Source organism: Colossoma macropomum, unplaced genomic scaffold (genome assembly GCF_904425465.1).
Source record: "Colossoma macropomum unplaced genomic scaffold, Colossoma_macropomum, whole genome shotgun sequence".
NCBI lineage: Eukaryota > Metazoa > Chordata > Actinopteri > Characiformes > Serrasalmidae > Colossoma > Colossoma macropomum.
Genome location: NW_023494805.1, coordinates 3,764,989 through 3,782,086, shown reverse-complemented (window position 1 = coordinate 3,782,086; position 17,098 = coordinate 3,764,989). Strand labels below are relative to the sequence as shown.

Here is a 17,098-nt window from a genome sequence, read left to right as displayed (position 1 = left end):
GACAGCGCTAACCACTGCGCCACCGTGCCGCCCCTTATTTATATATATAATTTTCAATTTTTATATTGTTGAATGAGGTGAAAATTTTTTTGTTTTGTTAATAAGTGATGATGTAGTGGGTATCAAAGTCACGTTTCCACTCTATTTTATGATAACAAACACAGCAGCAGAAACTCATCGATTACATCTCAAATCATTAATCAGAGATTAATCATTATTAGATATATCACTACAAAATAATAAAATATATGTTTATTTAGATTTATGTGGGCTTATTGGGGAAAGTCAGATCTTTATTTTTTCATACACTCAATGTTACTGGGTTTGGTCTATTATAGAGACTGAAGCAGCGTGTTGTTGGTCCATGTGTAGTCATGTATAAACAAACAGACAAACACACAAACAAATAAATAAATAAATAAAAGGAACCTAAAGAAATGTATCTAGTCAACATGTTGCAGGATGAAGTAAACTACAGGGAGATTCACTTGAAAGAGGCCCCGAATATTCTGTTGTAACCCCCATTAGGATGAAGCAATCTGAACCAAAAAATACACTACATACCTTGACATGTGTGTAATCGATTGCATTACATGTGATGCTGGAAGTGATGGCAGTCATGCGCCTACCTCATCGCTCTGACTCAGGGGCATCCCGGCTTGTTCGAAGCACATTGTTTCGTTCAGATTCCTTCATCCCAGAGAGAGTCATTACAGAATATTTGGGGCCTCTTTCGAGTGAATCTCTCTGTAGAATAGCTGTTGTTGTGAAATGGATGAAGTCTAGCTGAAAACATTAGCCTGTGTCAGACTGGGTTCCTACCAGGTTACAGCTCTGCAGAGATCTCACGAAGGTCTTACTCATTAGCTGGTGAGTTGAAACAGGTGTGTTTATGGAGGCTGAATGCTACACTCAGTAGAACTGTGAGTCAAATGGAACCCTGTTTGACACCCCGGCAGCAGGATTTCTATTCAAACTGTAAATTAAAATGCTGATTTTAAGTAAGAAAATACTAATTAATCAGTGTTTCTACCAACCACTCTTTTATGGAAATTCCTGAAGACGAGGTCACATGACTGTGACGTGTAAGTCAAGAGTCTCGTTTACCGAGCTGGAGAAAATGAGCCTTTATTTTCTCTCAGTAGGGCAGTTTTGAGAGGAGCTCTCTATCAGTTGCTCTAAGAGGTCACAGATGCTGGGTGGACAGAAGTGGGCAGTGATCCCTTCAATGAGGGCTGCATTAACTCCAACTTTGCCATCATCCACTGAACCCCAAAAAACGTCAGTCCTGATGTAGCATTGAGGGCTAAGTCTCAGTTTGTTATTTAGTACGGTTTACATGATTTTGAGATTATTTTCATCTGCTGCTGTGTTTGTTATCATAAGATAAAGTGGAAACACGTGACTTTCATACCAGCTATATCATCAAACAAATCATGTTCTCACCTCTTCCAACAATGTAAAATTTCATGTAAAATTCTAACTATATATATTTTTTTTGCCTTTACTTTTTTTTTAAATGTACATTTCCAAAATTCACATGGAAAAATGGAAAACTCTCTGGGGTCTATACTTAAATGTCTTCCATGTATTGCATGCTGATGTAAAATGTTCTGTAAATAAGACACTGAAGACATTAAACTCTGCCTTACATAAAATCACATTCAGTTTTTTTTTTTTTAGGTACAGAAAAGCTTTATTCCTTCGTCCCAATCAGAGACGAGTACGCTGCTGTAGTAATAAAGAGCAGGAAAGTGGAAAGGAGTTAATTTCCCATGAATAGAGAGAAGATTTAATCACTCAGCAAAGTTGAGTCTGAACTTTCCACAATTTGATGATCGATTGTGTCCATGGCTCGCTGCACCCACCTAAAGCTGGGGTCCACACACACACGATAGCCATTCTTAATGGTAAAACTGCAGTGAAGAAAAGATCAGCATCAGTGTTTCAGGCTAACAGATCATATATCATAATCATTTAATTGTACAAACTGATACAATGAAACGTTCAGTAAAAGTTTGCAATGTTAAAGTTAAAGTGGGTCAAAGTGAAAACAGTAAGAGTCAACAAACAGCAGCTTAAAATAACTATATTATAGTTTGTCTTACTCTAATATTCATAAAGGACGGGGGTGAAAACTTACAACACTCCAGCTCTTTCACAGTCATGGTTCGTTTCTTCGTACTCCCTAATGAAAGCTACAGGGATTGGTCTGGTATAGAAACTGAAACAGCATTCCTTTGGTGTTTTTCCATCTGTGTGAAAATAATAATAATAATAAAATGAAGAAGGATGTAGTAAAGAGTGAAGAGGTGATGTAGTGAAGTGAGCTGTAGATGACAGTGTTAGTGAGTGTAATGATGCTACAGCAGGTGAGATCATCTCTAACTTTACTCTTCTTATTAATACTGTGAATAAATCTGCAGTGTTACAGTCTGTTAGTTCATCCACACACATACACACACACAGTACACTGCAGTACGGTCTGAGTGAGGGAAACAGTATGTGCTAATTTATTCATACTCTTATATTCACTATAATAGTTATCTGAGCAAAAAATGAGAGTGACAATACAAACCTAATTCCAAAAAAGTTGAAAGTAGTAACACAATGCAAATAAAAACAGAAAGCAGTGATTTATATCTCTACTTTGAGCTGTGCTTGAACCAAAACAGTACAAAGACAAGTTATCTAATGTTTTATCAATCTCACTGTTTTTGTAAATATACACTCATTCTGAAATTGGTATCCGTAACACATTCCAAAAAGTTGGGAAAGGAGCAATTTATGACTCAGAACGTTGTGTGATGTTCAAAAGACATTAAACATGTGATGCAGTCATGCTTGGGTATAAAAGTAGCTTTCAGGAAATGCTCAGTCCTTTAAGACTAAAAATACAACACTTTAAAACATTCTTCAGCCAGAAATTGCAAGAGTTTTAGATATTTTAGACATTCACTACAGTGCATAACATCATCAACAGATTCAGGGAATCCAGAGAAATCTCTGTGTAAAGGACAAGGCCATCGTTTTCTGTCCCTCAGACAGCACTGCATTAAAAACCTGCATGTTCCTGTGATGGAGATCACCGAATGGGCTCAACACTTTGACTGACCAATACATACTGTGTGTCACTGCATCCACAAATACAAGTTAACCCTAGACTCTACTGTGCACAGTGGAAGCCATATAAAACTCCAGAACAGGGTCTGTTATGATATGAGATTGTAACAATACCAGAACCCTTATTACTGCTAAAGAGAACCTTTTTCAAAAAAGATTCTATACAGAATCATCTACAGCATCAAGCAAAAGGTTCTTTGAGTATTAATGGTTCTATTTAAAACCATTCTCTTTACTAGAGACCCCTTGAAGAACCATATTTAAGAGTGTATGTTATATTTAAAAATACATACGGCATTTTGGAAAATCTTCATATAATAATCTGTGGTATTAAAGAGCCAAAACCTTGAGGATGAGCTTTAACTTACTCTGTCCCACCACACAGGACTGAAGGTAGAGGATGACCAGCAGACCCAGGAGGAGAGAACGAGGACAGACGCTCATGTCTGCAGCTTCAGCTCCAGGAAGTGATGATCAATGATCTGAACTGAACTGTAAAGAGGAAAATACCATCTGACCCTCAGCCTTTAATCTGAGCCAAACATCTCTGCACTGATGAAGACACATTACTGGTAAACCACAATCAAAGGTGTCCTAGTAATTATAGAGACTCTTAATAAAGGTGGATAAAAGTCATGAAAAAACTTATTTGTTGTTAATTAGCTAAATTTCAGTTATCGCAGCCCTAGAAATACTAATGAACACTGCTGCTGGAACAAAACCTCGTATCTCCATTTTTGCTCTCCAAGTTTTTCAGTTTTTCACATGATTTGAAAATAACTGTTGCCCTTTACACTGTGTGTCCATTTCATGATGGATGGACCAAAAAAAACGGCCCAAAATGACTTGGAAAAAAGTCTGGTTCCATTGACTTACATTAAAAGTAGAGTAGGTTTTTCCTTCTCCTGTAAAGTTACCATTTTGGAGATACGAGGTTTTGTTCCAAAAACAGCAACATCACATTTATATTTAACCTTCTTAGGTCTTCAGAATGGAACTCTTCAGGAGCTTCCCAACTTCCTGTTTCACTGGGGTATCAATATGAAGTAACAGAGATAAAAACAAACTAGTTTAAAGCCTGTTTTGACTGACAGCAGGCTCTATTATTACTAATAATAAAGGAAAAAAATGACTAATGAGCCTTTAACTAAGATGAGACTGAGGCCTCATAGAGCTACTACTGTGTCTACCACTGTACACCTATAAAATATAGTCTAGTGATACTACATTACCTGCTACATTACATTGACTATATGAGTTTTATTTAAAAGGCCGATATTATGGAAAACTGATTTTTTTTTTTTTTTTAAATAAGGTGGCTTTAGAGAAAATCACAGCACCATCTCTGCAACCACACTGGTTTAAACTAAGCTCCAAAAAGATCCTGCCTTAAATTCATTGTTATTGTGACGTCACAACAATCAGCACATTTACATACATCCACCTGTTCAGCCTACAGCAGTTCAGCCCCGCCCACTCACACTGAAGGTATAAGGAGTGTTTCAAACCAGACTGCTTTTTGAATGGGCAGCTGATCAGAATAGAGCTCATTTACATATATCAGTCTTAAAGGAACAGAAATAAAAACGTCCTGTTTAGTAAACAGATAAACAGAGGCTGGAAAATAAAATGAATTATGACTTTTTATATAAAAAAAAACACACAAATGTTAAAAGTGGAAAAAATAAAGTGCAAGAAAAATGTAGGATATGAGCTCTTTAACGCTGTGAGATCCTTCCAAAGTTATCACAGGCCTACAGCTCCTCCTCTTTTCCCATTGAGGAAGGAAAAGAGGGACGAGAAACTGCTGGAGAGTCTCTTTCACAGCTCACAGTTTATGGACAGAACTGAACAGAAGCTTCACAAACTTCTCTAAACAAACACCACACAGTCAGATCCAGACCCTCACACTGCACACAGTTATATAGTTATATAACACACTGATACACAGATAAACAGGATCATAAATCAGCTACTGAGATTAAACAACAACAGAGAGATAAACATACAGATATAGTTGAGTGTTTGTGAGTAGCTGTCACTCTTATCATGACAGTCTCTGCTAACAGTGACAGGATATTAAAAAATAATGCACAAAACTTTCCACAAAGAACGTAATGGTACTTGAGCACATCTGCTGAATGTATCTAGAACCCTTTAAAAGAGGATTAAAGCACAGATGGCTTTTAAAAAGTTAGATTTTTGTTGGATACTGAGCAAAACTTACCTTCACAAAGTGTCCAACAGGCCTTCACTGTTTAATATTGGCAAAAACAGAAGAGATATAATAAACACTAGAGCCCCCTAGAGGCAAGAATCCAGAACTGCAGCCATACTAACTATTTGTTAGAAGATGTGCTGTTGAGAGAAAAGTGCAGTTCTGACAATCCACAAACAAATGTAGCTCCCAGAGGAAACTCTCAGAAACATCAGTGACATTATATCAGCTTCATCTGTGTTAATCTGTTAAACTGTGAGGGTCTGTATGAGACCCCACACTTCAACTCCTCACTCTCATTACTACACTATTCTCTCGAAATAGACTGTTCTCCACACGACTAACTCTACAGCAAAGCCAACTCACAGTGATGATGTTACTGCCACTACGCTCTCCTTCTGATGTTATATTGCACAATCATTTCCAAACAGTACCAAAGTGTCCAAAAGCAGAATTCCCCAAAGAGCTGCTCATAATGAGGTGAGATCACTTTTACGTCAATCCAACTCGACATTCGTCATAATTTCACTCTGCTGAGACTCATAAACATTTAGTCTGATGTTTCTGTACTAAATTAGAAAAGACTCTAAAACCCTCCGTGTTTGAAGAGGTTTCTAAAGAAATGTCCGATAGCGGCCGCAGGAGAACGAGGCTGCAGCGTCAGAGAACAGTTAAAAGTCTGAAAGCAGAGTTTAAAGAAGGAGAACCAAAGAAGTGACCGCGCCCTTTTTACGGGTCAAACACATTCTGGGTGATGAGCCCAGCTGTCAGTCAGTGAGGCTTCATGATGCTCCTGTGATGCTGGTGAAGATGAAGCTGATCCTCCGGGAGCGACTGGCGTTCGTTGGCAGTTGTGATTGTTTACCTCTGGATGAGCCGTGAAGCAGCATGACGCTCTGTTCTTTTGCTCTCTGGGTCAGTTTAGGAGCTGATCTGTTCAGACTAACACTTTCACCTGCTGTGTGAACGTAGCCTGTCTGTCCTCAGTAGAGCAGCTGTACTCTATTATAGTCCACTTTACAGGGCGACTGGAATTCACCTGTATATGAACTGTAATCTACTAACTGAAGAAAAATCTGGACACCAGGGGCCAGATTACAGAAAATTCCTAAATCTGAGATCATATCTTATCTACTTTGTTGTCATGGCAACTTCAGTTAAGACTGAAGTTAGGACAGAAGCCATTACATAACAACAGTTCTTAAGTCTATAATCTTCTCTTATTTCCAGATAAGAAAACGGTGTTACAGAAACATCCTAAGTTGCCAAAATATCCTAAATATTTTCTTAACTTTAAGATAAACTCAGAGCGTCTAAACTTCTGTTTAACCTGTTTCTATTGTTTTATGCAGTGACAGGCAGCTCAGTTCACTATAACCAGCACAGTGACGCTACATTTATCTACACTGAAAACGGAGCTTTGACTTGTGAGGGTTTTTCTAACAGCATTTCATGTCAGACGCTGCAGACTCGATCTCCACCGTCCCTCTGATTACCTTCGTGTGTTAATGTTGATGATGAAATATTACAGTGATGGTGGTGAATAATGAGGAGACGGAGCTGAACACGTGTCTGTTTATTAGGAGGAGTAACGTTAGCGCGTTCGGCTAAAGCATTTGGGAAATGGAGACTGAAACTGGAGACGGCGACGCTCTGATAAACAGCAGGGGGCGCTCTCACAGTATACACTACTTACAGTTTATCACACATTAGTTTTATTTGACCTTCTTTACCTTGGTAACGGTAGCTAACATTAGCTGTCTGACTAACTAACTTGATTATGTGTTTAAGTTTCAGTTGTGCACGTATGGTAAGTTGCTAGGCAACAGACACAACTATTGATTGTCAGCTTCAATTGAATCAGTTAAGATTTTCTAGCTTGAGATAAGAAACAATGCTGTAAGATCAGATTCCTAAATTAAGATCAGATTTGCTTCTGTAATACGAATTTGTGAAAAATCATATCTTGGCCTGTCAGATCTTAAGTTAAGATGAAAAGATTTTTTGTGAAAAGTTTTTGTAATTCGGCCCCTGATGTCTTAATTGGTGTATGACATCACTAAAGTGTGGTTCTACAGTTACCATGGCAATGGAACGCATCACAGCTCTAATTCTACTGCAGGGTCTTTTTCTTTGTTCACTGCTCTTCATAATAAGAGCTGTTTGATTTCTGTATATTGTGTATTTGAATACATGAAGTGAGGCCACAGCTCGAAGGAAAAGATGGAGAGCTAGTGTGCCAATGTTAGCATTAGCTTGTGCCCTGTGCAGAAACAGCAAGCCGGCATGTAGCCTGCTGTTTATTTTAGGACCAGGAAAGATGGACCTTTATCACTGGTTAGTTTATGTCACACAGCAATTTCTACGTTTTAAATGTTTTAGGAAGTAAATGTTATTACAGATTTATGAACCACAGTTTCAAACACTGTGCTGGATGATGTGAAGCAGAGTAAGTTGGCTTGTTCAGGGACCAGGGCTGAGAGAGGTACTTTATTCTGGTACAGATTACTGATTACTTATTAAGAAAGTCTCTAACTTAATCCAAAAACGACTATATTAATAAAAAAATACATACATGATACTCATATATCACTTCTGAAGAGCCCAACGACGCTTACAAACACAAAAAACACGGAACACAAACAAACAGGGACGGGGGAAGATGTTTTAAGTTGGAGGTGCTGAAATTTTAAGTTGCTTAAGTCATGTAAAATTATTTGCCTCTTTTATTAGATTTTAAAATTTTATTTACATTTTTTATTAATTTATGAAGGAGACACAAACAGCTGACACATCAAACTCACATCCTCTCTCTGCTCTCTCATTCTGGACAAACTTTATTCAAATGAGCCGAGCTGTGACGAATCATGTCGTTGATGTGTGGTGCAGTAACTGTGTCGTGTCCACAGTCAGACACTGAGATTTAACACTGAAACTCTGAGTGGGAGATATAATGTTGATAAAAACTTCATTATTTTGATACATGATTATTTTTAAGTTCATAAAGCAATATTAGGCTGCTTTGGGGCTCAGAACTATCCGGTAACTATGACTGTCTTCAGCTCACTGTAATAAAAATACAGCGTTCCCTTAAACAGAGCAGGGCGACTGCAGACTTCTAAAATATATAAATACAAACTCCACTCCAAAACAAGCACACATGCATCTTTACTGTGCTCAAATGATCATAAAGTTGCAGCCCTGACATCAGTGTACAAATATAACAGTGTAGTAGTTCTGTCACTGCAGCTTTTGTTCCAGTATCACTTCTTATCTCCATGGTAACCACCTGGGAAATATTAAAGTATTGAGACTGTGTGACGCCGTGACAGAAAATCAGACGCTTGCGGATGAAAAAATGAAGGTGGTTTATTAACCACAAACCATCCGGAAGCAAAAGGGCACAACTCAAATCGAAGTCAAAAACACAGTCCAAAAGTCAAAACACAGATCCGTCAGAACAGTGAAAGTACCAAGGGAAGAGGCAAAAAGTCAAAAACAGAACAAACGAAGCAAAGGTCAAAACACGGAGTATAATCAAACAGGTAAATACCGCTCAGTAGGTTTCTAGGAAACAATACCTCACAAAGATTTCATACTAAAGCCTGGGCTTAAATACTGCTAACTATCTGTCATATGATCATATGCACAGGTGAACATAGTTAGTACTCAGGGGATTGAGAGCGCTGATAGGTTCGGCGGTGAAAGTCCAAAGTCACACAAGACCCCATTTAATTCTGGGCAATGGAGTTCTCTCCGGAGCTGGATTCTGAGTGCGAATGTTCAGTCATGTGATCTCCCAGAGGATTCTGGAGATGAAGTCCGTGTCTTCCATAGAATTGACCGAATGCGTGACAGACTGGTCTCTAAAATCTTTGTGTAACTGATAGCAGAATTGGGAACAGCAGTTTTGAAATGTACATGTTGTAGATTTACAAAGCTTTTAAATTTGAAACTACTGTGTGAAAACACAAAGCATATATGTAACATATTTAGCATGTTTATTACTTTATTACAGAAAAAAGTGACAAGACAGAAACTCTCACTCACATAAGAGTTAAGAAAACATGATAATATTTTACAATTTCAGACCCCAAATCATGAAATAGAAGCTGTAAATAAAATAAAGTAACTTTGATGTGTCCAGAATGATGAACAGAGCTGTAGTACTAAAAGTCTGTAGAACATCAGGAGTGCAATTCTTATAAAATTAACATTACACGTGCTTCATCAAATGATATTCTAATCTTAAGGCACATAACTTGATATATATTAGTCTAAACAGAGAATTACAGTATATGACTTCATTTAATAAACTCTTGTTGATCCCAAAGTACTTGAAATATTGAAAAATGTTGGTGTAGATTTTATAATATTAAAATCATTATATATTATTATATTTATTACATTTGTGCAGGCACAGATTACAGACTTCAACACAATTATCTGTAAATGTTTTCTGTATATTTAAAAGTGTGAAAAGAAATCATCCTGAATAAAAAATACTTTTAATAAGACATTAAAGACATTTATTACATTCGATTCATTCTGATATATACCACATTCCTCCAGTCTGTACTTAATGTTCAAAGGTAACTTAATAAAAAACAGAAAAGCTTTATTCCTTCGCCCAATCAGAGACGAGTACACTGCTATAGTAATAAAGAGCTGGAATATTAAAAGGAGTTGATTTCCCATTAATAGAGGGAAGATTTAACCACTCAGCTGAGTTGAGTCTAAACCTTCCTCAGTTCGACGATCGATTATGTCCATGGCTCTCTTCACCCACTTAAAGCTGGGGTCCACACACACACGAACACCCTTCTTGATGGTAAAACTGCAGTGAAGAAATGATCAGCATCACTGTTTGCAGTGGGTCAAAGTGACAACAGTAAGAGTCAACAGAGAACAGCAGCTTAAAGTAATAATATTAAATATAGAAAACTTACACCACTCCAGCTCTTGAACAGTTGGGGTCAGATTCTTCGTATTTAGTAAGGAGAGATGGATGGATTGGACTGGTATAGAAACTGAAACAGCATTCCGGGGGTGCATTTGCATCTGTGTGAAAATAATATTATGATGAATAAAATGAAGAAGGATGTAGTAAAGAGTGAAGAGGTGATGTAGTGAAGTGAGCTGTAGATGACAGTGTTAGTGAGTGTAATGATGCTACAGCAGGTGAGATCATCTCTAACTTTACTCTTCTTATTAATACTGTGAATAAAGCTGCTGTGTTACAGTCTGTTAGTTCATCCACACATACATTACAGTACACTAGGGGAGCATGAGGAACAACCTCACATGGGGCACAAATTAGCACAGACTTTTTACATTGTTAAAGCAGCGTGAGCTTCTGGCCACATTACCACATTTCCTAGCTGTGGCCTCCCATCGAAGTTCAGAGCAATTCATCAGTGTTTTAAAGAGATCTGAGCCAAAGGGTGTTTTCAGGGCATTTAAGTCATATTTTCTGTTTACTGAGGTGTTTGTATAAAATCACAAAATTCTGCAGGCAGGTCAGTTTAGCGCCTGGACTCTTTTAATACAAAGCAATGCCGCTGTAATACATGCAGAATGTGGTTTGACATTGTCTTGCTGAAATAATCAAGGCCTTCCATGAAAAAGACGTCGTCTGGATGGCAGCATATGTTGCCAAAGTATGTATATATCATTCAGCATTAAAAGTGCCTTTACAGATGTGCACATCACAAATACCATGCGCACTAATGCCCCCATCATGAATACTGGCTTTTGAACTGTGCACTGATACTAAGCTGAGTGGTCTTTAGCCCGGAGGACACAATGTCCATGATTTCCAAAAAGAATTGCAAATGTTGATTTGTCAGACCACAGGACACCTTTCTACTTCCCCTTGGTCCATTTTAAATGAGCTCGGGCCCAGAGAAGGTGGCAGCATTTCTGGATCCTGTTTATATATGGTTTCTTCTTTGCATTTTACAGTTTTATTAGCATTTGTGGATGCAGCGACAAACTGTTTTCAGAAGTGTTTCTGAGCCCATGCAGTGATTTCCACTACAGAATCATGTCTGTTTTTAATGCAGTGCTGCCTGAGGGCCCAAAAATCACGGCCAGTAAATACTGGTTTTCGGCCTCGTCCCTTACATACAGAGATTTCTCCAGATTCTCTGAATCTTTTAACGATATTATGTACCGTAGATGATGAAAAGCAAACGTTCTTTGCTATTTTACGTTGAGAAATGTTATTCTTTAATTGTTGCACTATTTGATCATGCAGTCTTTCACAGAGAGGTGAACCCCTCCTCATCTTTACTTCTGAAAGACTCAGCCTCTGTGAGATGCTCTTTTATTCTGACCTGTTGCCAATTAACCACCAGGTGTTTTTTAGCATTACACAACTGTACCAGCCTTTTTGTTGCCCCCGTCCCAGCTTTTTTGGAACGTGTTGTTAGCATCCATTTTAAAATGGGCAAATATTTTTCAAAAAACAATAAAATTTCTAGTTTTAAAATTTTAATTTGATGTTGTCTTTGTACTATTTTCAGTCAAATATAGGGTTTAAATGATTTGCACATCATTGCATTTTGTTTTTCTGCAACACAACAAATTCTAACAACAAATTCCAAAAAAGTTGGGAGCAATTTACAAGTAAGAATGTTGTGTAATGAACCCTGTTCATCGCTGAATCCACAAATTTAAGTTAAAACTGTATTATACACAGCGGAAACCATGTATAAAGAATGTCCAGAAACACTGCCGATTTCTCTGGGCTCAAGCTCATCTGAAATGGACTGATGCTCATTGGAAAGGTGTATTGTGGGCATCCATGCTTATTTCAACAAAACAGATCAAAGAAACATTGTGCACATTAAAATAACATGGCTGTATTCACAAAAAACAATGGCGTTCATTAACTAAATCATCAAATATTGTGCTTTGTGCCATTTTCAATTTAATACAGATCAAACTGAATTTACTAATCAGTATGTTCTGTTTTTATTAGCATTTCACACACTGTCCCAACCGTTTTGGAATTGGGGTTGAATTTGGGCTCTAACAACAGCATGGCTGACTTTTTACTAGATTGGGGAGAGTCAGATTATCACTTAGAAGCAATAGAGCAGTGTTTTTCCAGGAGCTGTGGTTTTACTGCTAGAGGACTGTTGACAGTCAATTTTTTTACTGCAAAATTTTATTACAATATAAAGACATATAACACAATATTATTGTTGTGATTTGCAAAAATGAAACAATATCTTTAGGTTGCACTCTGCACTGATTGGTCTGGCAAAATGCATGACCGATGTAACAGTTTTAGCAAGCTAGATATGTCTGTATTTTCAGTGCAAATCTAACTGCAAGTTCTATTTGCTTGCATTTTAAACAGTCAGGTCAGATTGAGGTGGACTGATATAAAGGTTGCATGAATTCTGGTTTGGCTGTTTAGATAGAGGTCACACTGCCACATATCAGATACATTTCGGATTTGAGTACTACACATGAAAGTGAATTAAAAATTGTCACATTCCTCATAAAAACTGTAAATCTGTGTCATGTATGAAGAAAAAGATCAGATTTGGACAACTTTACCTGTAGTGTGAAACCAGAAGTGGTGGTCAAGTGGTTAAAGCGCAACTTGGAAGACTTTTAATGTAACTCACAGGTGTGCTGGTCATTTACATACTGAACTCCATTCTGTATTATATGCAGGGCTTATCAGATAGTCATTTTTGGAATTTATGAAAGATCATAAAACAGAAATTCTTGTTCTTACTGCTGAGTTTCCCTGTCCTGCAACTTAACCAAAAGTAATAATTCAAATAAATATAAGTATTAAATTACAAAGCCACCATTGGTTGCAACAGATGCGATTATTCACAAATACAAATGAAGTGTTTTGTTCCAAAAAAAAAACACTTTTTCATTTTCTGTTTTTTTTTATCATGATGTACATAATTGGGTGGGGGCTTCATACATACAACACATATCAGTGCTATAGTATGACTAATACCACCTTTATTAGAGAAATAAAAATGATTTCCATTAAAATTCTGCTGTTCTTCTTTTCAAAAAATATTATATCCAAAAACATAACAAATGCATTTTGGAATAAAACTCTTCATGAATCTGTGCTTTGAAAGAGCCGCAAACCTGAGGATAAACTTACAATCTGCCACTGCACAGAACAGATAGGAGAAGATGATCAGCAGACCCAGGACGAGAGAACGAGGACGGATGCTCATGACTGCAGCTTCAGCTCCAGGAGATCATCGTCAATGATCTGATCTGAACTGTAAAGAGAAGCATGCCATGCAAAAAAAAATCATTAATCAGTTACTCAATAAAGTAACAGCAACAATTCAATCAAACATTTCAGCACAAGTCAGCACAATTAGTAATGGTTGATACTCACTGTACAAAAGCTTCTACACTGTAAATAATTAAAAGTCAGCTCAACTTGAAATTTTAAGTCAATCTTAATTTTTTATCAACTAAGTTTAGTCACTCCAAAATACTTTTAGTACTGCATCTTAGGTTAACAAAACAGTGTAAAGTCGACTGGCAGGAGGCCAGTTTATTTTCACTAGTAATAAAAGAAATAAATTGACTAAAGCACCTTTAACCGAGACAAGATCCAGAGCTGATGGACATATTACCATCTACCTCTATACACCTATATGATAAAGTATATAGTGACACTATATCACTTGCTACATTATACTGACTACACTCCATATATTTGTATTATCGAAAACTGAAATTTCCCCACTTTTTTTGATGTAGTACGTAAACATTGTCACACTTTCAAATGTGTTATTCACTCCCCAGTCCACACATTTCATGTATGCAAACTAAGCTGCAAAAAGATCCTGCTACAATAATCAACACATTTACATACATCCACCTGTTCAGCCTACAGCAGTTTAGCACCACCCACTCACACTGAAGGTATAAGGAGTGTTTCAACCCAGACTGCTTTTTGAATGAGCAGCTAATCAGAATAGAGCTCATTTACATATATCCTTCTTAAAGGAACAGAAACAAAAACATCCTGTTTAATAAAGAGAGGCTGGAAAATAATCATGTAGAAATGAATTCTGACTGTTTTTATATAAAAACTCATACAAATGTTAAAAGTGGACTTGAGGGAGAAAAATAAAATGCAAGAAAATGTAGGATATGAGCTCTTTAATGCTGTGAGATCCTGCCGAAGTTATTACAGGCCTACAGCTCCTCCTCTTTTTCCTACTGAGGAAGGAAAAGAGGGACGAGAAACTGCTGGAGGTTCGCTTCACTTTCACAGCTCACAGTCTAACGGTTCATTATTTACAGAGGTTCATTATTTACAGCTGTTCATTTCTGTATCAGACTCACATTCACACATATAAATGCTGTGAAATCAGCTGGTTTATAGACAGAACTGAACAGAAGCTTCTCAAACTTCTCTAAACAAACACCACACAGTCAGATCCAGACCCTCACACTGCACACAGTTATATAGTTATATAACACACTGATACACAGATAAACAGGATCATAAATCAGCTACAGAGATTAAACAACAAATAACAACAGAGAGATAAACATACATATATAGCTGAGAGTGTTTATGATTGGCTGTCACTCTTATCATGACAGTCTCTGCCAACAGTGACAGTTTATCAAAAAATAATGTACATAACTTACATACATAAAGAATGTAATGATACTTGAGCACATCTGCTGAATGTATCTAGAACCCTTTCAGAGAGGATTACAGCTCAGATGGCTTTTATAAAGTTAGATTTTTGTTGGATACTGAGCAAAACTTACCTTCACAAAGTGTCCAACAGGCCTTCACTGTTTAATGTTGGCAAAAACAGAAGAGATATAATAAACACTAGAGCCCCCTAGGGGCCGGAATTCAGAACTGCACCCACATTATCAATTTCTACTTACATTTCTTCTCAGAACCTAAAGCAAAACGTGTGGACTGCACTGTTCAGTATTTATGTAGTAAACAAGATGATGGGTTGAACTGAAAGTTGTCGGAAGACGTGCTGTTAAGAGGAAAGTTCAGTTCTGACAAACCACAAACAAACGTAGCTCCCAGAGGAAACTCTCAGAAACATCAGAGACATTACATCAGCTTCATCTGTTAAACTGTAAGGGTCTGTATGAGACCCCACACTTCAGCTCCTCCCTCTCATTACTGGCAGCAGTAGCATTAACACTGTGAGTGCTGTAGAGCTACTAGTCTGGAGAACAGTCCGTTGTGAGAGAATAGTGTTATAGGGAACTGAGCTGCCTGACACAGATTTTTCTTCAGTTAGTAGATTACAGTTAATATACAGGTGAATCCACTCACCCTGTAAACTGGACTATAATAGAGTACAGCTGCTCTACTTAGGACAGACAGGCTTTGTTCACACAGTAGTTCACAAATCTGATTTTATCACCCAATCTGATTTTTTTGTTTGGCTGTTCAGATTATCTTTTAAATGTGATCTGTATGTGACAGTCTGAACAGATCAGCTCCTAAACTGACACATAATTGTGCAATATAACACAAAAAAGAGTACAATGGACCAGCATAATGACGCTACATTTATCTACACTGAAAATGGTGCTTTGACCTGTGTTTTTTTTCCAACAGCATTTTTTCAAAACTCAGATGCTGCAGACTCGATCTCCACCATCCCTCTTATTACTTCCATGTGTTAATGATTGATAAAACTCGTCAGATACAATATTACAGTGATGGTGGTGAATAATGAGGAGACGGAGCTGAACGTGTGTCTGTTTATTAGGAGGAGTAACGTTAGCGCGCTCGGCTAAAGCGTTTGGGAAATGGAGACTGAAACTGGGGAGCAGCGCCGCTCTGATAAACAGTAGGGGGCGCTCTCACAGTATTCACCACTTTCAGCATGTAGCTAAACCAGCATGTAGCCTGCTGTCTGTTTTAGGGCCAGGAAAGATGGACCTTTATCACTGGTTAATTAATGTTACACAGCAATTTCTATGTTTTAGGAAGTAAATGTTATTATAGATTTATAAACTACAATTTCAAACACTGTGCTGGATGATGTGAAGCAGAGTAAGTTAGCTTGTTAAGGGACCAGGGCTGAGAGAGGTACTTTACTCTGGTACAGATTACTGATTAACTCAATCCAAACACGACTATATTAATAAAAAAATACATACATGATACTCATATATCACTTCTCATGCTCTCTCATTCTGGACGAACTTTATGCAAATGAGCTGAGCAGTAACCAATCAGGTTGTTGATGTGTGGTGCAGTAACTGTGTCAGGTCCACAGTCAGACACTGAGATTTAACACTGAAACTCTGAGTGGGAGAGATAATGTTGATAAAAACTTCATTTTTCTATAGATGATTATTTTTAAGTTTAAAAGGCAGTATTTGGCTTTGGGACTCATAACATTATCTCTTTGTACGTTGACCTCAGTGTGTTTGACATGACGGCCAACAGTCTTCAGCTCACAGTAATTAAAATACAGCGGTCACTTAAACAAAGCGGCTACTGAAGACTTTTAAAATAAATACAAACCCCTCCCCAAAACAAGCACACAGGAGCCTTTACTGAACGTTTTTTTTTATTATATTATTATATTATTATTATTATTATTGTTAAAGGTTGTAGTCCTGAAATCAGGAGGTGCTGCAGCCCCCCACTTCCCATATCCCCGAAAACAAGAAAACACTACAGAACAGAAGCAGACAACAGAGAAGAAGACAGGGTAGAGCTGTGATGAGAAGGTAGGATTAGTT

At 37.5% G+C, this 17,098-nt stretch overlaps 1 long non-coding RNA gene across 1 annotated transcript; it reads right to left on the bottom strand.

Moving 5' to 3' along the window:
• Positions 1 to 9,321: 9,321 nt before the first annotated feature.
• LOC118826719 lies at positions 9,322 to 15,482 on the bottom strand. Its single transcript, XR_005008770.1, has 4 exons — positions 15,137 to 15,482; positions 13,491 to 13,614; positions 10,291 to 10,402; positions 9,322 to 10,178 (listed from the first exon to the last, which is right to left on the bottom strand). It is a non-coding gene; the product is annotated as an uncharacterized LOC118826719 (long non-coding RNA).
• Between the last annotated feature and the right edge of the window lie 1,616 nt (positions 15,483 to 17,098).